Raw genomic sequence first — 25000 nt, 5'->3', positions numbered from 1 at the left:
TGCATGTACACTAATGTGTGTGTCATCTCCTACATGCATGTGCACTAATGTGTGTGTCATCTCCTACATGTATGTGCACTAATGTGTGTGTGTCATCTCCTACATGCATGTGCACTAATGTGTGTGTCATCTCCTACATGCATGTGCACTAATGTGTGTGTCATCTCCTACATGCATGTGCACTAATGTGTGTGTCATCTCCTACATGCATGTGCACTAATGTGTGTGTCATCTCCTACATGCATGTGCACTAATGTGTGTGTCATCTCCTACATGCATGTGCACTAATGTGTGTGTGTCATCTCCTACATGCATGTGCACTAATGTGTGTGTCATCTCCTACATGCATGTGCACTAATGTGTGTGTCATCTCCTACATGCATGTGCACTAATGTGTGTGTCATCTCCTACATGCATGTGCACTAATGTGTGTGTCATCTCCTACATGCATGTACACTAATGTGTGTGTCATCTCCTACATGCATGTGCACTAATGTGTGTGTCATCTCCTACATGTATGTACACTAATGTGTGTGTCATCTCCTACATGCATGTGCACTAATGTGTGTGTCATCTCCTACATGCATGTGCACTAATGTGTGTGTCATCTCCTACATGTATGTACACTAATGTGTGTGTCATCTCCTACATGCATGTGCACTAATGTGTGTGTCATCTCCTACATGCATGTGCACTAATGTGTGTGTCATCTCCCACATGCATGTGCACTAATGTGTGTGTCATCTCCTACATGTATGTGCACTAATGTGTGTGTCATCTCCTACATGCATGTGCACTAATGTGTGTGTCATCCCCTACATGCACGTGCACTAATGTGTGTGTCATCTCCTACATGCATGTGCACTAATGTGTGTGTCATCTCCTACATGCATGTGCACTAATGTGTGTGTCATCTCCTACATGCATGTGCACTAATGTGTGTGTCATCTCCTACATGCATGTGCACTAATGTGTGTGTCATCTCCTACATGCATGTGCACTAATGTGTGTGTGTCATCTCCTACATGCATGTGCACTAATGTGTGTGTCATCTCCTACATGCATGTGCACTAATGTGTGTGTCATCTCCTACATGCATGTGCACTAATGTGTGTGTCATCTCCTACATGCATGTGCACTAATGTGTGTGTCATCTCCTACATGCATGTGCACTAATGTGTGTGTCATCTCCTACATGCATGTGCACTAATGTGTGTGTGTCATCTCCTACATGCATGTGCACTAATGTGTGTGTCATCTCCTACATGCATGTGCACTAATGTGTGTGTCATCTCCTACATGCATGTGCACTAATGTGTGTGTCATCTCCTACATGCATGTGCACTAATGTGTGTGTCATCTCCTACATGCATGTGCACTAATGTGTGTGTCATCTCCTACATGCATGTGCACTAATGTGTGTGTCATCTCTACATGCATGTGCACTAATGTGTGTGTCATCTCCCACATGCATGTGCACTAATGTGTGTGTCATCTCCCACATGCATGTGCACTAATGTGTGTGTCATCTCCTACATGCATGTGCACTAATGTGTGTGTCATCTCCTACATGCATGTGCACTAATGTGTGTGTCATCTCCTACATGCATGTGCACTAATGTGTGTGTCATCTCCCACATGCATGTGCATTAATGTGTGTGTCATCTCCTACATGCATGTGCACTAATGTGTGTGTCATCTCCTACATGTATGTGCACTAATGTGTGTGTCATCTACATGCATGTGCACTAATGTGTGTGTCATCTCCCACATGCATGTGCACTAATGTGTGTGTCATCTCCCACATGCATGTGCACTAATGTGTGTGTCATCTCCTACATGCATGTGCACTAATGTGTGTGTCATCTCCTACATGCATGTGCACTAATGTGTGTGTCATCTACATGCATGTGCACTAATGTGTGTGTCATCTCCTACATGCATGTGCACTAATGTGTGTGTCATCTCCTACATGCATGTGCACTAATGTGTGTGTCATCTCTACATGCATGTGCACTAATGTGTGTGTCATCTCCCACATGCATGTGCACTAATGTGTGTGTCATCTCCTACATGCATGTGCACTAATGTGTGTGTCATCTCCTACATGCATGTGCACTAATGTGTGTGTCATCTCCTACATGCATGTGCACTAATGTGTGTGTCATCTCCTACATGCATGTGCACTAATGTGTGTGTCATCTCCCACATGCATGTGCACTAATGTGTGTGTCATCTCCTACATGCATGTGCACTAATGTGTGTGTGTCATCTCCTACATGCATGTGCACTAATGTGTGTGTCATCTCCTACATGCATGTGCACTAATGTGTGTGTCATCTACATGCATGTGCACTAGTGTGTGTGTGTCATCTCCTACATGCATGTGCACTAATGTGTGTGTCATCTCCTACATGCATGTGCACTAATGTGTGTGTCATCTCCTACATGCATGTGCACTAATGTGTGTGTCATCTCCTACATGCATGTGCACTAATGTGTGTGTCATCTCCTACATGCATGTGCACTAATGTGTGTGTCATCTCCTACATGTATGTACACTAATGTGTGTGTCATCTCCTACATGCATGTGCACTAATGTGTGTGTCATCTCCTACATGCATGTGCACTAATGTGTGTGTCATCTCCTACATGCATGTGCACTAATGTGTGTGTCATCTACATGCATGTGCACTAGTGTGTGTGTGTCATCTCCCACATGCATGTGCACTAATGTGTGTGTCATCTCCTACATGCATGTGCACTAATGTGTGTGTCATCTCCTACATGCATGTGCACTAATGTGTGTGTCATCTCCTACATGCATGTGCACTAATGTGTGTGTCATCTCCTACATGCATGTGCACTAATGTGTGTGTCATCTCCTACATGCATGTGCACTAATGTGTGTGTCATCTCCTACATGCATGTGCACTAATGTGTGTGTCATCTCCTACATGCGTGTGCACTAATGTGTGTGTCATCTCCTACATGCATGTGCACTAATGTGTGTGTCATCTCCTACATGCATGTGCACTAACGTGTGTGTCATCTCCTACATGCATGTGCACTAACGTGTGTGTCATCTCCTACATGCATGTGCACTAATGTGTGTGTCATCTCCTACATGCATGTGCACTAATGTGTGTGTCATCTCCTACATGCATGTGCACTAATGTGTGTGTCATCTCCTACATGCATGTGCACTAATGTGTGTGTCATCTCCTACATGCATGTGCACTAATGTGTGAGTGCCATCAACACCTCCTCCCTCCCTGCCTTCCTTCTTCCACTTTTCAACATCCTTCCCTTTCTGATGGAAAAGAGCCAATTAGACTTCAGACTGTTTGTTTTCCACAAAATGGCTTTTAATTAGCGCGATCAAAAAGGCTCCTCTCTGCGAGCCCCGGGATCCACTTTGTAGTCCCCCCCCCCCCCCCCCCTTCCAGATCGAACGCGGTTTTGATGCCACCTGACAGGACGCCAAGACACTTTTATAACGTGCAAACACACGCAGAGAGCGTGGCTTTGTTTGTTGTCTGCGACTCTCTTTGTCTTGTATTGTCACCACGACCCTCCGCACATCCTCTTCATGGCTCCTTTCTTCTCTTTTGTCTCCTCCCTGTCTGATCTGCGGCGTTTTGATGATGTCGGCCCAGCATGCCTCACTCTTAGATCTAAACGGGTGTCTTCCACCCGCTTGGTGCAAACGCAGGAGCTTCAAATGACGCTTGCAGGAAGTGCCAGCTCACTTTCAGACACTTTCTGGAGCTTGTTGTTAGGGCTGGGCGATATCAATATGTATCGCCATGTATCGCCATCGATCTCCATAAAGAAATGTGTTCGTTAAAATGTTCATAATACTGTATGTATATTAGGGTTGTACGGTATACCGATACTAGTATAGCTAGGGAGCGATGCACAGAGTGAACCCTCTTCCACCAAAGGGTTCACTTTGTTCATTTGATACTGCTATTGAATAAATTAGCTCAGGTACTGAGAGCGATGCACAGAGTGAACCCTCTTCCACCAAAGGGTTCACTTTGTTCATTTGATTCTGCTATTTAATAAATGAGCTCAGGTACTGAGAGCGATGCACAGAGTGAACCCTCTTGCACCAAAGGGTTCACTTTGTTCATTTGATTCTGCTATTGAATAAATGAATTTAGGTGCTGAGAGTGATGCACGGAGTGAACCCTCGTGCACCAATGGGTTCACTTTGTTCCTTTGATTCTGCTATTGAATAAATGAGCTCAGGTGCTGAGAGCGATGTGCAGAGTGAACCCTCTTGCACCAAGAGGTTCACTTTGTTCATTTGATTCTGCTATTGAATAATGAGCTCAGGTGCTGAGAGCAATGCACAGAGTTAACCCTCGTGCACCAAAGAGTTCACTTTGTTCATTTGATTCTGCTGTTGAATAAATTAGCTCAGGTGCTGAGAGCGATGCACAAAGTGAACCGTCTTCCACCAAAGGGTTCACTTTGTTAGTTTGATTCTGCTGTTGAATAAATGGGCTCAGGTGCCGAGAGTGATGCACAAAGTGAACGCTCTTCAACCAAAGGGTTCACTTTGTTTATTTGATTCTGCTATTGAATACATTAGCTCAGGTACTGAGAGCGATGCACAGAGTGAACCCTCTTCCACCAAAGGGTTCACTTTGTTCATTTGATTCTGCTGTTGAATAAATGAGCTCAGGTGCTGAGAGCGATGCACAAAGAGAACCCTCTTCCACCAAAGGGTTCACTTTGTTCATTTGATTCTGCTATTGAATAAATTAGCTCAGGTACTGAGAGCGATGCACAGAGTGAACCCTCTTCCACCAAAGGGTTCACTTTGTTCATTTGATTCTGCTATTGAATAAATTAGCTCAGGTACTGAGAGCGATGCACAAAGTGAACCCTCTTCCACCAAAGGGTTCACTTTGTTAATTTGATTCTGCTATTGAATAAATTAGCTCAGGTACTGAGAGCGATGCACAGAGTGAACCCTCTTCCACCAAAGGGTTCACTTTGTTCATTTGATACTGCGATTGAATAAATTAGCTCAGGTACTGAGAGCGATGCACAGAGTGAACCCTCTTCCACCAAAGGGTTCACTTTGTTCATTTGATTTTGCTGTTGAATAAATGGGCTCAGGTACTGAGAGCGATGCACAGAGTGAACCCTCTTCCACCAAAGGGTTCACTTTGTTCATTTGATACTGCTATTGAATAAATTAGCTCAGGTACTGAGAGCGATGCACAGAGTGAACCCTCTTCCACCAAAGGGTTCACTTTGTTCATTTGATTCTGCTATTGAATAAATTAGCTCAGGTACTGAGAGCGATGCACAGAGTGAACCCTCTTGCACCAAAGGGTTCACTTTGTTCATTTGATTCTGCTATCGAATACATGAGTTTAGGTGCCGAGAGTGATGCACGGAGTGAACCCTCTTGCACCCGCTTTGGAAGCGACAGGCCTAGGAAGATGTTGGCACTTTTATCGAGTGCATTTTTGTTGTTGTTTTTTTATGTTTGTTTGGTAGAATTATCTGACTGACATATATTTGATGACTTATTGATCGGGTCACTACTATAATATTAGTGGACTAGTTTGTCTGATATTTTTGATGACTTATTGATCGGGTCACTACTATAATATTGGTGGACTAGTTTGTCTGATATATTTGATTAATTATTGATCAGGTCACTTCTATAATATTAGTGGACTAGTTTGTCTGATATATTTGATTATTGATTGATCAGGTCACTACTATAATATTAGTGGACTAGTTTGTCTGATATATTTGATTATTGATTGATCAGGTCACTACTATAATATTAGTGGACTAGTTTGTCTGATATATTTGATGACTTATTGATCGGGTCACTACTATAATATTAGTGGACTAGTTTGTCTGATATATTTGATGACTTATTGATCGGGTCACTACTATAATATTAGTGGACTAGTTTGTCTGATATATTTGATTAATTATTGATCAGGTCACTTCTATAATATTAGTGGACTAGTTGGTCTGATATATTTGATGACTTATTGATCGGGTCACTACTATAATATTAGTGGACTAGTTTGTCTGATATATTTGGATATTGATTGATCAGGTCACTACTATAATATTAGTGGACTAGTTTGTCTGAGCTGGACTTGCAAGCTCACATAATAACAAAGAAATGTTTGTCTTGTTGTCAAAGTGGTTTCAAGGTCTAATTTGTTGATGTCACTCTTTTCCTTCAGAGGGGACCTTGCTAGTCTACTCCTTAGACTCCTTAGGCTTTGAATGGATGACAAATAAACACATCTGTGGGATTAATAACAGTCATAATGGATTTTATTCAGGGCCTTTTTCCACAATAGACATGACACCTATTGAACATGTTGCCTTTCATGCTCTGCTAATGGCTGCTTTTTCTCAGAAATGGCACAGAAATGACAATGTTTTGATTGTATAAAAGGTTGTAAAAGATCCTTTGAGGCGAGGCAGGTGACATTTCCATGTAGTAAATGATGACAGTTTACACAACTCAAAGGTATACTTTGACAACTATGCTGAAAATGTTTTACAGGAAGTTACTAAAGTCAACACATTTTTAATAAAGCTTGTCTTTTTTCAATTTAGAATATCGTGCAAAGCTTAGTTTATTCCATAAATTAGATTTACAAGGTGAAACTAATTCACAACATGCAACTCAACACATTTCAAGCCTTCTGTTGATACAATTGTGGCTTGCACTTCATGAAAAACTGGAATTGAAAGCCTCAGAAAATGTTGGGGTGTCAAAAAGTAAGAAATAAAGGCTTGGGATATCTCACCGTGCACGTCGTGAGTTCACATCACATATTAGTTTCACATTTCAAGTTGAATTTCTGAAATAACTTAACTTTTGTACGATATAAAACATTTTTTGAGGTTCACCTTGTGGAGGGGGGCGTGGCCTGCGGGCCTGCCGCGGAACGGGGTGTGCAAGGACCGACAGGTGAGTAGATGGCCCAGCTGTGGCTTGTTATCTAATCACCTGTCACCTTTATTAGCAGCAGCCGGGACGAGACACGTTGTTGGAGTTGGAGCGGGAGCCAGAGAGAGAGAGAGACATTTTGCTGGAAAGCAAAAGCCGGGCAATCCTTTATGCAAATAAAGCAGTGTTATACCCACAAATTCAGGCTCTCGTGGTAGTGTGTGGTGGTCCGAGGAACCCACTAGAGGGCAACCTCTACACACCTGTGTCGTTGTAAACCATTCAGTCTGTGGTAATGAAGACTGTGAACATTTGGGCATCATACGACTTGATTCTATTCGTGGGGGGGGTAACGATTCAAATCAGAATCGATTCTCAATCCAAAACGAGTCCCGATTCAAAATCAATACTTTTTTAATAAAAATGTTTTAACCCTTTGTGAGGATTGCAATGACATTTTTCATCTATACGGAATTATGTGAGCGTCGACATCCCAGCGAGAGTGGAAATACGACCACATCACACCCGGTCCTCAAATCCCTTCACTGGCTTCCTGTTCCACTCAGGATTGAATACAAAGTCTCCCTACTAACCCATCAGTGCCTCCATGGTAATCCCCCCCCCCCCCCCCCCCCCTTTACCTCAAAGAACTGCTCACCCCCAAATCCTCCACACGACACCTCCGCTCCGGACAGGCTAACCTCCGAGGACAAAGCTCCGAACTATGGGAGACCAGGGTTTCTGCTCCGCTGCTCCCAGTCTGTGGAACGCTCTCCCTGACCACCTGAGGGCACCACAGACTGTGAATGCTTTTAAAAAAGGCTTAAAAACATTTATTTTTAAAAAAGCCTATTTTTAGATATATGTGTGGTAGTTCTAGCTATTAAGTTCTATTTTTTTTTTTTTTTACTATCTATTTTACTTGTTGGGGGCAGCTATTTGTGCTTCTAGCGTTGTTTTTGAAATGCACTGTAGCACTTTGAGGTTGTGTGTTCAATGTAAAGTGCTTTTACAAATAAAATCTATTAATATTATTATTATAATTATTAAACATTACAGTAAGTGTTGGTTTTATTATGGTTAGTTTGCATGTTTAGCACCTAGTGTCACAATAAAGCTACATCCATGCAGCACTCGGCTTCTAAAACCAATGACTCATGAAAAAGACAAGGTTCTGGATCGTCATTTTCCCCAAAGTAATCGTTGTTGGCTCTTACCAAGTCTGCTTGATTAGCATTGTTGTTGATGGGGAAGGGATCTGTGGTTCCTCCTTTTATGTTACGGAAAAAGAGAATTCAATGATTTGCAAATCCTTTTCAACTTATATTCAATTGAATAGACTGCAAAGACAAGATATTTAACGTTGGAACTGGTAAACTTTGTTGTTTTTTGCAGATATTAACTCATGTGGAATTTGATGCCTGCGACATGTGTCAAAAAAGCTGGCACAAGTGGCAAAAAAGAGTGAGAAAGTTGAGGAATGCTCGTCAAAGACTTATTGGGAACATCCCACAGGTGAACAGGCTAATTGGGAACAGGTGGGTGCCATGATTGGGTATAAAAGCAGCTTCCATGAAATGCTCAGTCGTTCACAAACAAGGACGGGGCGAGGGATTACCACTTTGTGAACAAATGCCTGAGCAAATTGTTGAAGAACAACATTTCTCAACAAGGAATTTAGGGATTTCACCATCTACGCTCCGTAATATCATCAAAAGGTTCAGAGAATGTGGAGAAATCACTGCTGGTAAGCCATGATATTACACACCTTGGATCCCTCAGGCGCTACTGCATCAAAAAGCCACATCAGTGTGTAAAGGATATCACCACATGGGCTCAGGAACACTTCAGAAAACCACTGTGAGTAACTACAGTCGGTCGCTACATCTGTAAGTGCAAGTTAAAACTCTACTATGCAAAGCCAACGCCATTTATCAACAACACCCAGAAACGCCGCCGGCTTGGATGGGCCCCGAGCTCATCTAACATGGACTGATTCAAAGTGGAAAAGTGTTCTGTGGTCTGACGAGTCCACATTTCACATTGTTTTTGGAAACTGTGGACCAAAGAGGAAAAGAACCATCCGGACTGTTCTAGGGTGAAAGTGTAAAAGACAGCATGTGTGATGGTATGGGGGTGTATTAGTGGCCAAGACATGTTCTAGGGTGAAAGTGTAAAAGACAGCATGTGTGATGGTATGGGGGTGTATTAGTGGCCAAGACATGTTCTAGGGTGAAAGTGTAAAAGGCAGCATGTGTGATGGTATGGGGGTGTATTCGTGGTCAAGACATGTTCTAGGGTGAAAGTGTAAAAGGTAGCATGTGTGATGGTATGGGGGTGTATTAGTGGCCAAGACATGTTCTAGGGTGAAAGTGTAAAAGGCAGCATGTGTGATGGTATGGGGGTGTATTAGTGCCCAAGACATGTTCTAGGGTGAAAGTGTAAAAGGCAGCATGTGTGATGGTATGGGGGTGTATTAGTGGCCAAGACATGGGTAACTTACACATCTGTGAGGGCACCATTAATGCTGAAAGGTACATACAGCTTTTGGAGCAACATATGTTGTTATCATGGACGCCCCTGCTTATTTCAGCAAGACGATGCCAAGCCAGGTGTTACAACAGCGTGGCTTCATAGTAAAAGAGTGCGGGTACTAGACTGGCCTGCCTGTAGTCCAGACATTGAAAATGTGTGCAGGCTAAAATATGAGAAGGGAGACTGTTGAACAACTTAAGCTGTACATCAAGCAAGAATGGGGAAGAATTCCACTTCAAAAAAACCTTTACTGAGTGTTGTTAAAAGGAAAGGCCATGTAACACACTGGTAAAAATGCCTTTTTTGACACGTGTTGCTGCCATTACATTCTAACTTCATGATTATTTGCATTAAAAATACCAAAGTTTCTCAGTGTGAAGATGAAATATCTTGTCTTTGCAGTCTATTCAATTGAATATAAGTTGGAAAGGATTTGTTGTATTCTCTTTTTATTTAGCATTTACACAAGCTGACAACTTCACTGCTTGTCGACATAATAACAGCTTCCATGTTGAGGCAACTTGCTTTTCCACTCTGCCGCTACTCGGAAAAGCTCAGCCTCTCGCGATCCGTTAACTGCGGCAATTAAGAACGCGCGTCGATTCTATCCCACTTGAGTTTGGAGGCTGACGGGAAACGTGATGGACGTTTGCGAGTCTTGAGTTTGGATAACGACACTTCTAGACACGCGCAACCGTGCCGTGTACCTGCTCTCTGCGCTAAGTGCTAATTAGCGGGGGGGGGGGGGGGGGGGGAAGCATCTGTTTTTTGAAACACGCCATCCCCAGCTCTGCACTGCGGGGATGTCAGTTGACATAAAACACACACACACACACACACACACTCGTGCTTCGAGGCACACACACACAGAAGTGAACTCGACGGTCCGGACAGCGGCATCAGCGTCATCGGCGTAACGCGCCGCATTAACGCCAACACTGTGAACGGTCTTCCCCCTTGGAGGTTTCCAGCGGGACGTGTTCATCACCTCGCCGACGCCAACACTCTGCTCGCCCGTTAGTCTGAGGTGAGGACGGCAGACGGAGAAAAGGGTGACAGCAATGTACACTACATTGTTCAATATGATGTGGGTCCACCTTTTGCAGCTATTGCAGCTTCAACTCTTCTGGGAAGGCCGTCCACAAGGTTGCCGAGTGCGTTGATAGGGATTTTCCACCATTCTTCCAAGAGCGCATTGGGTGAGGTCACACGCTGATGTTGGGGGAGAAGGCCTGGCCCTCAGTCTCCGTTCTAATTCATCCCAGAGGTGTTCAGGTCAGGACTCTGTGCAGGCCAGTCAAGTTCATCCACACCAGACTCTGTCATCCATGGACCTTGCTTTGTGCACTGGTGCACAGTCATGTTGGAAGAGGAAGGGGCCCGCTCCAAACTGTTCCCACAAGGAATTGTCCAAAATGTTTTGGTGTCCAGGACCATTCAAAGTTCCTTTCACTGGAACTAAGGGGCCAAAGTCAACCCCACACCATAATTCCTCCTCCAGCAAATTTCACACTCCGCACAATGCAGTCTGAAATGTAGCGTTCTCCTGGCAACCTCCAAACCCAGACTGATCCATCAGGTTGCCAGATGGAAAAGCGTGACTCATCAGTCCAGAGAAGGCGTCTCCACTGCTCTAGAGTCCAGTGGTGATGTCCTTTACACCAGTGGTCCCCAACCTTTTTGTAGCTGCGGACCGGTCAACGCTTAAAAATTTGTCCCACGGACGGGGGGGGGGGGGGGAACTGGGGTGTATTTAAAAAAAACAATTTTTTTATTTTTTTTTAACATAAATAAATACAATCATGTGTGCTTACGGACTGTATCCCTGCAGACTGTATTGATCTATATTGATATAGAACAGGGGTCACCAACCTTTTTGAAACCAAGAGCTACTTCTTGGGTAGTGATTAATGCGAAGGGCTACCAGTTTGATACACACTTCAATAAATTGCCAGAAATAGCCAATTTGCTCAATTTACCTTTAACTCTATGTTATTATTAATAATTAATGATATTTACACTTAATTGAACGGTTTAAAAGAGGAGAAAACACGAAAAAATTGACAATTACATTTTTAAACCTAGTTTATCTTCAATTTCGACTCTTTAAAATTCAAAATTCAACCGAAAAAAAGAAGAGAAAAACTAGCTAATTCGAATCTTTTTGAAAAAATAAAAAAAAGAATTTATGGAACATCATTAGTAATTTTTCCTGATTAAGATTAATTTTAGAATTTTGATGACATGTTTTAAATAGGTTAAAAACCAATTTACACTTTGTTAGAATATATAACAAATTGGACCAAGCTATATTTCTAACAAAGACAAATCATTATTTCTTCTAGATTTTCCAGAACACAAATTTTAAAAGAAATTCAAAAGACTTTGAAATAAAATTTAAATTTGATTCTACAGATTTTCTAGATTTGCCAGAATATTTTTTTTGGAATTTTAATCATAATAAGTTTAAAGAAATATTTCACAAATATTCTTCGTCGAAAAAACAGAAGCTAAAATGAAAAATTAAATTAAAATGTATTTATTATTCTTTACAATAAAAAAAAAAAATACTTGAACATTGATTTACATTGTCAGGAAAGAAGAGGAAGGAATTTAAAAAATAAAAAGGTATATGTGTTTAAAAATCCTAAAATAATTTTTAAGGTTGTATTTTTTCTCTAAAATTGTCTTTTTGAAAGTTATAAGAAGCAAAGTAAAAAAAATAATGAATTTATTTAAACAAGTGAAGACCAAGTCTTTAAAATATTTTCTTGGATTTTCAAATTCTATTTGAGTTTTGTCTCTCTTAGAATTAAAAATGTCGGGCAAAGCGAGACCAGCTTGCTAGTAAATAAATAAAATGTAAAAAATAGAGGCAGCTCACTGGTAAGTGCTGCTATTTGAGCTATTTTTAGAACAGGCCAGCGGGCGACTCATCTGGTCCTTACGGCGACCTGGTGCCCGCGGGCACCGCGTTGGTGACCCCTGATATAGAATGTATATATTGTGTTGTTTATGTTGATTTCATTAAAAAAAAAAAAAAAATTTTTTTTTTTTTTTTTTTTTAATTCTTTTGCGGCCCGGTACCAATTGGTCCGTGGACCGGTACCGGGCCGTGGACCGGTGGTTGGGGACCACTGCTTTAGATGACCAAAAATTGTCACCCATTCCTGTCATCTATAGGATCTTTGATGAGCATTTTGACTGTAGATGACCCTAAATAGTCACCCATTCCTGTCATTTATAGGATCTTTGATGAGCATTTTGACTGCAGATGACCAAAAATAGTCACCCACTCCTGTCATCTAAAGGATCTTTGGCGAGCATTTTGACTTTAGATCAGTGGTCCCCAACCTTTTTGTAGCTGCGGACCGGTCAATGCTTGAAAATTTGTTTTTTATTTTTTAACATAAATAAATACAATCATGTGTGCTTACGGACTGTATCCCTGCAGACTGTATTGATCTATATTGATATAGAATGTATATATTGTGTTTTTTATGTTGATTTCATAAAATTTTTTTTTATTATTATTATTATTTTTTTTAATTCTTGTGCGGTCCGGTACCAATCGGTCCGCGGACCGGTGGTTGGGGACCACTGCTTTACACCACTGCATCCCACGCTTTGCATTGGACTTGGTGATGTATGGCTTAGATGCAGCTGCTCGGCCATGGAAAGCCATTCCATGAAGCTCTCTGCGTACTGTACGTGGGCTAATTGGGAGGTGACATGAAGTTCGGAGCTCTGTAGCAAGTGACTGTGCAGAAAGTCTTTGCACTATGCTGACCTCTCTGTCAGTTTACCTGGCCTCTACCACTTGGTGGCTGAGTTGCTGTTGTTCCCCAAACTCTTCACTTTTCTTAAAATAAAGTTGACTTTGGAATATTTAGGAGCCAGGAAATTTCAGGACTGGATTTGTTGCACAGGTGGCATCCTATGACAGTTCCACGCTGGAAATCACTGAAAGCGGCCCATTCTTTCACAAATGTTTGTAGAAACAGTCTCCATGCCTAAGTGCTTGATTTGATACACCGGGCCAAGTGATTAGTGATTCTCATCATTTGGACGGCTGGCCAAATACTTTTGTCAATATAGTGTATCTGATGCTTGCAGGGCGCTTTTGTCTGACGGGGGAAAAAATGGAGGCATTTTGCTCTTGACAGGTTGTTGTGCGCTTTTTTTTTTTTTTTTTCCTCTGCTTCAAATGTTTTGTCAGTTTGTTTTCACTCGAGCTGTTTCACAATAAAAGCAACCTGCGCACATAAAAAGACAAGTGTGCAGTTTTTGTGCGTCTGGATGGCAGACGGAGACGATTTTTTTGTGTTGTCAGAACGGCGGGGACGGGAGGAAAAGACATCTTCCCCTCCTCGGCTAATCATTGAGACGAGCTTTGATTGCTTGTTAGGAAACACTTTCCCCTAACAGCTGTAATGACAATGATTAGCTGCACCGCATGCACACACACTTTTGTGCTTGCATCAAGGTGTGTTTTCTTTCTTCTTGTCACCCTTCTTTTATGACACTGACGCATTTGGCCTCTTTTTTTCCGGGGCTGGAACGCCCCCCTTTTGAGAGAGGAGCCGGGGTAAAATGTCATTTTATGCAAATACAATTATCATTTTTTGTTATTTTCCACTGGCGCTGGGAATCCACTGGAAAGATAATGTCGCAACATAGTTGTGCACGTATATCGGTATAGTTATACAAGACCACCCAGATCTTTTTATTTATTTTTATCTTCTTTTTCAGTAGATTGCAATAGAAGGAAATGTCATTTTCTCAGCTGCAATAGACGTGTGTGTGAGTGACAGGACAAAAAGGTCTGATTGGCGGAGGGAGAAGTCATATCTTTTAATTTGCATGTAGGATAGGGGTGCACAAAAAAATAGATTGCGATTGTTCATCATGATTCTAAATTTATTCGTAATTTTTAAAAATTGATTTACATTTTTTTATCATTTTTAATTAAAAATAATAATAAAATACATTTAAAAAAAAGCATTTTTAGGCCATCTCCATGCGACTAAAATGACCTTATCTAACAAAAAATAGATTGCAATTGTTCATCATGATTCTAAATGTATTGTTAATTTTCTAAAATTGATTTTGAAAAAATTATCATTTTCAATTAAAAAAATAAATAAAATACATTTAAAAAAAAAAAAAATTCTAAGCCATCTCCATGCGACTAGAATGACCTTATTTAACAAAAAATAGATTGCGATTGCTCATCATGATTCTAAATTTATTCTAAATTTTTTAAAATTGATTTTGAAAAAATTATATTTTTCAATTAAAAAAATAAATAAAATACATCTTTAAAAAAAAAAAGCATATTTAGGCCATCTCCATGCGACTAGAATGACCTTATCTTAAAAAAAAAAAAATAGATTGTGATTGTTCATCATGATTATAAATTTATTCTACATTTTTTAAAATTGATTTTGAAAAAATTATAATTTTCAATTAAAATAATAAATAAAATACATTTTAAAAAAAAATAAATTTTTAGGCCACCTCTATGCGACTAGAATGACTTTATCTAACAAAAAATAGATTGCGATTGTTCATCATGATTCTAAATTTATTTGTAATTTTTTAAAATTGATTTTGAAAAAATTATAATTTTCAATTAAAAAAATAAATAAAATACATTTTAAAAAAAATAAAAAATTTAGGCCATCCCCATGCGACTAGAATGACCTTATCTAACAAAAAATAGATTGCGATTGTTCATCATGATTTTAAATTTATTCAAAAAATTTTAAAATTGATTTTAAAAAAATTATCATTTTCAATTAAAAAATAAATAAAAATGAATTAAAAAAAAAAAAATGTTTAGGCCATCTCCATGCGACTAGAATGACCTTATCTAACAAAAAATAGATTACGATTGTTCATCATGATTCTAAATTTATTCAAAAAATGTTAAAATTGATTTAAAAAAAATTATCATTTTCAATAAAAAAAAAAAAAAAAGAATTAAAAAAAAATATATTTTTAGGCCATCTCCATGCGACTAGAATGACCTTATCTAACCAAAAATAGATTACGATTGTTCATCATGATTCTAAATTTATTCTAAATTTTTAAAAATTGATTTTAAAAAAATTATAATTTTCAATTAAAAAAAATAAAAAAAAAAATTAAAAAAAGCCTTTTAAGGCCATCTCCATGCGACTAGAATGACCTCATCTAACCAAAAATAGATTGCGATTTTTCATCATGATTCTAAATGTATTCTTAATTTTTTAAAATTGATTTTTAAAAAATTATCATTTTCAATTAAAAAAAATAGATAAAATACATGAAAAAAATGCATTTTTAGGCCATCTCCATGCGACTAGAATGACCTTATCTAACAAAAAATAGATTGCGGTTGACCATCATGATTCTAAATGTATTCTTAATTTTTTTTAATTGATTTAAAAAAAATTATCATTTCAATTAAAAAAATAAAATAAAATACATTTAAAAAAAAGCATTTTTAGGCCATCTCCATGCGACTAGAATGACCTTATCTAACAAAAAATAGATTGCGATTGTTCATCATGATTTTAAATTTATTCAAAAAATTTTAAAATTGATTTTAAAAAAATTATCATTTTCAATTAAAAAATAAATAAAAATGAATTTAAAAAAATAATAATTTTTAGGCCATCTCCATGCGACTAGAATGACCTTATCTAACAAAAAATAGATTACGATTGTTCATCATGATTCTAAATTTATTCAAAAAATGTTAAAATTGATTTAAAAAAAATTATCATTTTCAATAAAAAAAAAAAAAAAAGAATTAAAAAAAAAAAAAATTTTAGGCCATCTCCATGCGACTAGAATGACCTTATCTAACCAAAAATAGATTACGATTGTTCATCATGATTCTAAATTTATTCTAAATTTTTTAAAATTGATTTAAAAAAAATTATAATTTTCAATTAAAAAAAAAAAAAAAAAAAATTTAAAAAAGCCTTTTAAGGCCATCTCCATGCGACTAGAATGACCTCATCTAACCAAAAATAGATTGCGATTTTTCATCATGATTCTAAATGTATTCTTAATTTTTTAAAATTGATTTTTAAAAAATTATCATTTTCAATTAAAAAAAATAGATAAAATACATGAAAAAAATGCATTTTTAGGCCATCTCCATGCGACTAGAATGACCTTATCTAACAAAAAATAGATTGCGGTTGACCATCATGATTCTAAATGTATTCTTAATTTTTTTTAATTGATTTAAAAAAAATTATCATTTCAATTAAAAAAATAAAATAGAATACATTTAAAAAAAAGCATTTTTAGGCCATCTCCATGCGACTAGAATAACCTTTTCTAACAAAAAAATAGATTGCGATTGTTCATCATGATTTTAAATTTATTCTTAATTTTTTTAAATTGATTTTTAAAAAATTATAATTTTCAATTAAAAAAAAATTTAAATACATAAAAAAAGAAGCATTTTAGGCCATCTCCATGCGACTAGAATGACATTATCTAACAAAAAATTAATTGCGATTGTTCACCATGATTCTAAATGCATTCTTAATTTTTTTTAAATTGATTTTTTAAAAATTACAATTTTCAATTAAAAAAAAAAAAAAAAAACATTTAAAAACTAGACTAGAATGACCTTATCTAACCTAAACCAGGTTTTTTTTTTAAGTTTCCTTATAAATATTATACCAAATAATATATTGCTAGGATCGGTTTGAAGCGTGAATGGTGTTGAATCCGGAATTGATTCTGAATCGGATCAATTCGTTAGATGCCGAAAAATGCAAACCCCTAATAAATGTTGTCTGATTAGAGGAGGGAAAATAAAGTAGGAGGCTACGTTGTGGGGACTATGTCTGCCAGCTTGCCTGGGAACGCCTTGGGATCCCCCGGGAGGAGCTGGACTAAGTAGCTGGGGAGAGGGAAGTCTGGGCTTCTCTGTTTGGGCTGCTGCCCCCGCGACCCCACCTCAAATAAGCGGAAGAAGATGGATGGATGGATGAACCGTATTTTCCCGACTATAGAGCGCACCAGTTTATAAGCCACACCCACTAAATTTTATAAGAAAAAAATATTTGTCCATATATTGAGATAGGCTCCAGCACCCCCCGCGACCCCAAAAGGGACAAGCGGTAGAAAATGGATGGATGGATGGATAGCCGCACCGTGTGTGTGAGTGGCAGGACAAAAAGCTCCGATTGGCGGAGGAAGAAGTCATATCTTTTAATTTGCATGTAGGATAGGTGCACAAAAAAATAGATTGCGATTGTTCATCATGATTCTAAATTTATTCTTAATTTTTTAAAATTGATTTTTTTAAAATAAATAAAATACATTAAAAAAAACATTTTTAGGCCATCTCCATGCGACTAGAATGACCTTATCTAACAAAAAATAGATTGCAATTGTTCATCATGATTCTAAATGTATTGTTAATTTTCTAAAATTGATTTTGAAAAAATTATCATTTTCAATTAAAAAAATTAATAAAATACATTTAAAAAAAATAAAAATTTTAAGCCATCTCCATGCGACTAGAATGACCTTATCTAACAAAAAATAGAGTGCGATTGTTCATCATGATTCTAAATTTATTCTAAATTTTTTAAAATTGATTTTGAAAAAATTATAATTTTCAATTAAAAAAATAAATAAAATACATTTTAAAAAAATACAATTTTTAAATAAGCCATAGATGTATACTTGTTGTGAAATGAGTTATTTACATGGAAATATTCTGTAAATGTTCATTTCATGTCTTGTCCCTCCTCTCGATCCAACACTAGGTAACACACACTACAGCTAATCACACACATAGCCTCACACACACACTCTTGGATTTTGTCACACACCATTCTATAGTTTATTAATTATATTGTTCATTATTTATTATATTATATTCTTTATATAAATATAATAAATACATAGAGCAATATTGCCCCTTTGTGGAACTGTGTCGTCACAACTCCCTCGTCCAACCATAACAAGTTTGAAGGGAACTGCAACTTTTTTTCAAACTTTGCCTATCATTCACAATCCTAATGAGTGACATGAAGACAAAAGTTTTTTGGAATTCTGATTTGTAAAAATCAGCACGTTCTTGGTGGCTAGTAATACATCTAATGGGACCAATCCATTCTTAAAAATGCACCCAAAACCCCCCCAACAATACCTTATTTACGATCCGTAACCTGTACAACAACTATGCTGTAGCCACAATGTTTTTGTAAGAGCGAATACTGAGGAACTGTTTATCTAGCCTAGTAACACTTCGTCTTGCGACCGCATGCTACGACTTTGCTGTAAGCTAGCTACGACAAGAGGTAAGTTAGCCTTTGCGTCAGCAGCTGAATGGTTTGAGTTTGTAATGCACAACACTGTGATAGGACAGCAATCTGACAAACATGTACAATCATATTAAAGTATCTTTAAAGTATTATTTCATGTTTTGTTTGTACACAGCTAGCTCGACAGTGTATGTAGTTGTAATAACATGCATGATCATAGTTGTAATGTAGATGGCGCCGCTGTAGTGGCTGCTGGTGGCAGGAGCTCTGTGCTCTTGTGTCATCCTTTTGTGTCCGTTTGGAGAGACTGGAGGAGATGTGGATGAAGAGACAAGACTGCAGAGTTTGGAGAGACTGGAGGAGATGTGGATGAAGAGACAGGGCTGCAGAGTTTGGAGAGACTGGAGGAGATGTGGATGAAGAGACAGGGCTGCAGAGTTTGGAGAGACCAGAGGAGATGTGGATGAAGAGACAGGGCTGCAGAGTTTGGAGAGACCGGAGGAGATGTGGATGAAGAGACAGGACTGCAGAGTTAGAGAGACTGGAGGAGATGTGGATGAAGAGACAGGACTGCAGAGTTAGAGAGACTGGAGGAGATGCGGATGAAGATACAAGACTGCAGAGTTTGGAGAGACTGGAGGAGATGTGGATGAAGAGACAGGGCTGCAGAGTTTGGAGAGACCGTAGGAGATGTGGATGAAGAGACAGGGCTGCAGAGTTTGGAGAGACCGGAGGACATGTGGATGAAGAGACAGGACTGCAGAGTTTGGAGAGACGATAGGAGATGTGGATGAAGAGACAGGGCTTCAGAGTTTGGAGAGACTGGAGGATATGTGGATGAAGAGACAGGACTGCAGAGTTTGGAGAGACTGGAGGAGATGTGGATGAAGAGACAAGGCTGCAGAGTTTGGAGAGACTGGAGGAGATGTGGATGAAGAGACAGGACTGCAGAGCTGGACAAGCTTCACAGTGTCTTGGCTGAATGAGCAGGTATCGGACACCTCGGTCTCCTTGGACGCATCCTCGCTCATCCATGCGGATTGGACACTGGCCGAGAGTTGGTGGGTGGCCGAGGGTGGAGTCGGCTCTCTTGGTTGCTTTGTTGGGTCTGCTCCTGTCTCTGGCCATGCTCCCCCCCACCCCAGCAGACGATGGCGTGGAACACCGCACAGGCCACCACAGTGTATATGTTATATCTTTGTTGTTGTTGTTTTTACTTTTGTGGCTGTGTGTAGAAATGTCTGGTTGCATTAGCTCTGCTCTTTTAATGTCTTTAATGTCCTTTGTGTTCTTTGATGTTTCCCTCTTACACACATGTTTATGTGCGCTATGGCTATGAGGGTTTTTCCCCCGGCCTCAGTCTGGACCTCCTCTCCAGGGGCCCAGGCTTAGACTGAATTTTTTTCCTCCCCCCCGTCCCCAGCGTTTACCTGTTTCTCACCTTTTTTTGTAAGGGGCGCCGGAAGTTGGCGGACCCGTCAGCGATCCTGTTCTGTCTCCCTGTAATGTTTGATCCTGTTCTGTCTCCCTGTAATGTTTGATCCTGTTCTGTCTCTCTGTAATGTTTGATACTGTTATGTCTCCCTGTAATGTTTGATCCTGTTCTGTCTCCCTGTAATGTTTGTCTGCTCTTGAATGGGATTGTGCTGAAAATATTTTATTTCCCCTCGGGGATTATTAAAGTATTTCTGATTCTGATTCTGATGAATAACATGCATGATCATGATCAATGTTATGGCGACTTACTCAGTTGTATTTTTGGTCCAGCTGGGCTGGGAAGTGTTTTCAAGTTGATTTTGGGTAGGTGTAACAGAGTTAAAAATGCACTTTATTAATATTTCTGAATGTTTTTATGTTATTAATTAATTATTGTGTTTTATTTAACATAGTTCTTTATTTTTGTTGATTGACTGGTATTTTATTTTACTCCTTCCTGTCGGGCTTTTGTAGTTTCGAGTATCTTCTGTAGCTCCTCCCTTTCCTTTTCCTGTAGCTGCGGTAGCTCCTCCCCTTCCTTTTTCTGTAGCTGCTGTAGCTCCTCCCCTTCCTCTTCAATTTCCTACTTTGCATGCGGAGGTGAGTCATGTCCAAATTGGTGTCCTGCTTTGTGTCGTTTTCTAACAAAAACAAACGGTTTATTTTTGTAATATTCTGCCCTATATCGTTCACTGTAATGTGCCCTTAAGATATCAAGTGTTTTTGTGTCGTTCGAACCGCTACTTTGAGCTCGACGACCGTTTATTTGAGTGACACGTATTGGCGCGATTTGTTTGAAGCGGTCCTCTTTGATGTCACGTGACCGCCACTTCCTGTCGGTAAAAAGTATTGTTTTCTATCTTTCATGTCACGTGACCACCACTTCCTGTCGGTAAAAGTATGTTTTCCACGTGTCGGAAGCAGAGGAGGAATTGATGTGATGTTTACTTCATTTTCAGGTAAGTGTAATACTATAAATGTGCTTTTATTGAACTTCTTCCCCACGCAGTTCTTTATTTTGGCCGCTAGTCGGCAGTGTTTTCTTTTTGCATTTTTCAGTCAATGCTGCATACAGATAAAATGTTGTGTATTTCATCAAAATGTTCAAACTTGACCTTGCTACTTGCAATGCTGAGGAAGCAGAGAAGGAGTTGATGTAATTTTTACTTCATTTTCAGAATAAAACCTCCATTGTCTGATGGCCGTCTGCAAACCCATCACAAGTACAGACCCGTTATACAAGCACGTCATTTACGTCGGCTCCGAGTTCCACATTTATGCCGTTAAGTCACACCGACCTCACTCTCTCGTTTGTTCCAACGTTTCACCCTTCCTCGGTGCTGGCTTCTAGAAGCAGTAGTTAATTCTCCGTATATTCGGTTTCAAAAATGTAAGGTTGTGAATTATTTGTCCAAAAATAGTCGTCTTCGTTGTCTGTTACGAAGTTTGCCATGATTAGACCACACAGGCGTTCATTTCCGGAAGTAGGAACACACATTTGTGAAGTGCGCTGCTATGGAAACGGAAATTAATGTGCTGAAGAAAGAAGTTCTGGTAAAGCGTATAATGACCAAAACACGGTAAATATTGGGGGTGTAAAAAAAAAAAGGATTTTCTAATGAACTGCAATATATATATATATATATATATATATATATATATATATATATGTATATATATATACATATATATATATATATATATATATATATATATATATATATATATATATATATATATATATATATATATATATATATATATATATATATATATATATATGTGTACATATATATATATATATACATATATATATATGTATATATGTATATATATATGTATGTATATATGTATATATATATGTATATATATATGTAAGTATATATATATATATGTATATATATATGTATATGTATGTATATATATATATATGTATATATATATATATATATATGTATATATATATGTATTTTATTTTTTATATACAGGACTGTCTCAGAAAATTAGAATATTGTGATAAAGTTCTTTATTTTCTGTAATGCAATTAAAAAAACAAAAATGTCATACATTCTGGATTCATTACACATCAACTGAAATATTGCAAGCCTTTTATTATTTTAATATTGCTGATTATGGCATACAGCTTAAGAAAACTCAAAAATCAGATCTCAAAAAATGAGAATATTTCCTCAGACCAAGTTAAAAAAAAAGATTTATAACAGCAAAACAAAATTAAACATTTGAAAATGTCAATTAATGCACTCAGTACTTGGTTGGGAATCCTTTTGCACGGATTACTGCATCAATGCGGCGTGGCATGGAGGCAATCAGCCTGTGGCATTGCTGAGGTGTTATGGATGCCCAGGATGCTCTAATAGCGGCCTTTAGCTCATTTGCATTATTGGGTCTGGTGTCTTTCAGCTTCTTCTTCACAATACCCCACAAATTCTCTATGGGGTTCAGGTCAGGGGAGTTGGCAGGCCAATGGAGGACAGTAATGCCATGGTCAGTACACCAGTTACTGCTGGTTTTGGCACTGTGGGCAGGTGCCAGATCATGCTGGAAAATGAAATCCTCATCTCCATAGAGCTTTTCAACAGATGGAAGCATGTAGTGCTCTAAAATCTCTAGAAGCGTCTGACTTGGGCTATGGAAAAGAAGCACTGGACAGTTGCAGAGTGGTCCAGAGTCCTGTTTTCAGACGAGAGCAAGTTTTGTATTTCATTTGGAAGTCAAGGCGCTAGAGTCTGGAGGAAGGCTGGAGAGGAGCAAAATCCAAGTTGCTTGAAATCCAGTGTGAAGTTCCCACAGTCAGCAATGGTTTGGGGAGCCATGTCAGCTGCTGGTGTTGGTCCACTGTGTTTCATCTAGTCCAGAGTCAATGCAGCTGTGTACCAAGAGATCAAATTGTGTGGTGCCCAGAGATTCAGAGCCCTAGTAAATATTGTACGTATTACACATTATGTGTCGGTTAATGCAGTGTTTTTCAACCTTTTCTGAGCCGAGGCACATTTTTTTTCATTGAAAAAATCCCGAGGCACACCACCAGCAGAAAATATTAAAAAATGAAACTCAGCAGGCGATATTGACAGTAAAAAGTTGTTGTCGCAATTGTTGGATACGACTTTAAACCATGACCAACCATGCATCACTATAGCTCTTGTCTCAAAGTAGGTGTAGTGTCACCACCTGTCACACCTGTCTTGGGCACTCAATTCTGCAAAATGATTTGTGGGCAAAATAACCCTATTGTATTTTTCGGACTCTAACTCGCACTTAAAATCCTTTAATTTTCTCAAAAATCGAAGGTGCGACTTATTACCCGGTGCGCCTTGTAGATGCTCTAAATATGGTTGTGCTGACTGATTTTATGTGACCAGTAGATGGCAGTCACACAAGATTTATGTGGACTGCAGGTTGACATAAATGACGCTAGCCAGTACAGGTAAGCAAGCAAGCATTGAGAATATAGAACATTACACACGGCGCTCAAAATGTTTTAGTACCACTTTGGTAAGCTACGAAACCGCACCGCTTGATGGATTGTCGAAGCATTACGGCGACCATAGTCAGACGTACTGTGCTTCAACATACGGTATTATTATTGTTTGTGTATAAGGACCACAAAATGGCACTTATTAGGGGACATATTATCTAGCATTATGCCAAACAAACTTTTCTTACCTATTGACACCTGCTGTTGTGTATTTAGGATCTGCATAAGTCCCGAAAATGTGTGCCTGCAGGCCATTGTAGTCCACATCGTAGTCAATAAGCTCCTTCTTTGTTGTGGGACATTCATCCCCCCCTCGTTGCCATTTCTAATACAAACTAGTGTACAGTTCTAACTTGTATCTGTCAGTAGACCCGCTATGGAAGTGCTAAAAACTACTGGTAGGAGAAGACGCTGGTGAAGGTGAGCCAGAAAGTGGCTTGAAAATGGTGTGTAAAACCTAACATTTTGAACAAATAATCACCATTACATTTGCCTGTGTGATAACCGAAAAAAACGTGACAAATTCTTAGTAAAAACGTTCGCACCCCACACAAAAAAACCCCCAGAATCCTATGAAAAGTAGGGCGTCCAAAAAGTAAGGTAAGACTGTATTTGTGTCAAGTTGATGTGTTGCATGTTGCAGCAATGGATGACGGAAACAAAAACAAGGCCAAACCAGCTGGTTGAATAGAAGGAGAGGCTGCATTCATTAAGCTTTTGTAATTGTGGGATGGAGATATCGGTGATTCATTAATGATTCATTGTGCGCTATGGTGGCTCTCCTCCAGCAGGGCTGCTTAAATGTATTGAGTGTCAGTCTAATTGTTGGAGAGAGTGAATACGGTTTATTTTATGGACATTAACCCGGAGGAACCCAGCGCTTATTTGTGGAGTATTATTATTTGAATATATAAAGGTGCAGAAGGACAGATTCCCATTAGAGAGAGTGACAAAGACACAGAAACAATGAGGCACATGGAGGGAACAAGGCTGTTTATTTGCTGCTCGCAATGCACCAATGCCATCATTAGTGTGGAGGACTGCTTCATTCAGCGTTTGCTAGTAGTTTTAATTTGTCATTTCTTTTCCTCAGACTGCCTTCGTCTTCTGCCTCCCACGCCTGGGTGATGAAGGTGAGTGTCCTTTTTTTATCATTAAGGTTCATTCGCTCCCACTACGTGAGGAACTGCTGCAAAATGTCACACCCATGTGCTCAAAGCGCTCAGAACAGAAAGAAAAGAGCTCGTCCAG

The 25000-nt window shown here is 38.8% G+C and overlaps 1 protein-coding gene and 1 long non-coding RNA gene across 9 annotated transcripts in view; one reads left to right on the top strand and one right to left on the bottom strand.

Annotated features, from left to right (window-relative positions):
* The window catches only part of sox5 (SRY-box transcription factor 5), an 863129-nt gene that overhangs the window by 297163 nt on the left and 540966 nt on the right, over positions 1-25000 (bottom strand). The gene's annotated exons all lie outside the window — the stretch shown is intronic.
* Positions 21151-25000, top strand: part of LOC133662483 (uncharacterized) — a 211741-nt gene continuing 207891 nt past the window's right edge. The window contains exons 1-2 of one of the 3 annotated variants that reach the window (XR_009828114.1): positions 21151-21212; positions 24843-24882. This is a non-coding gene — a long non-coding RNA (uncharacterized LOC133662483). The remainder of the gene's footprint in view (positions 21213-24842; positions 24883-25000) is intronic. The other 2 variants (XR_009828115.1, XR_009828113.1) reach the window with 2 other exon arrangements.

This window comes from Entelurus aequoreus, linkage group LG12 (assembly GCF_033978785.1).
Source record: "Entelurus aequoreus isolate RoL-2023_Sb linkage group LG12, RoL_Eaeq_v1.1, whole genome shotgun sequence".
Taxonomy (NCBI): domain Eukaryota; kingdom Metazoa; phylum Chordata; class Actinopteri; order Syngnathiformes; family Syngnathidae; genus Entelurus; species Entelurus aequoreus.
The sequence above is the reverse complement of the archived record's forward strand: the minus strand, read 5'-3'. Positions and strand labels throughout refer to the sequence as shown.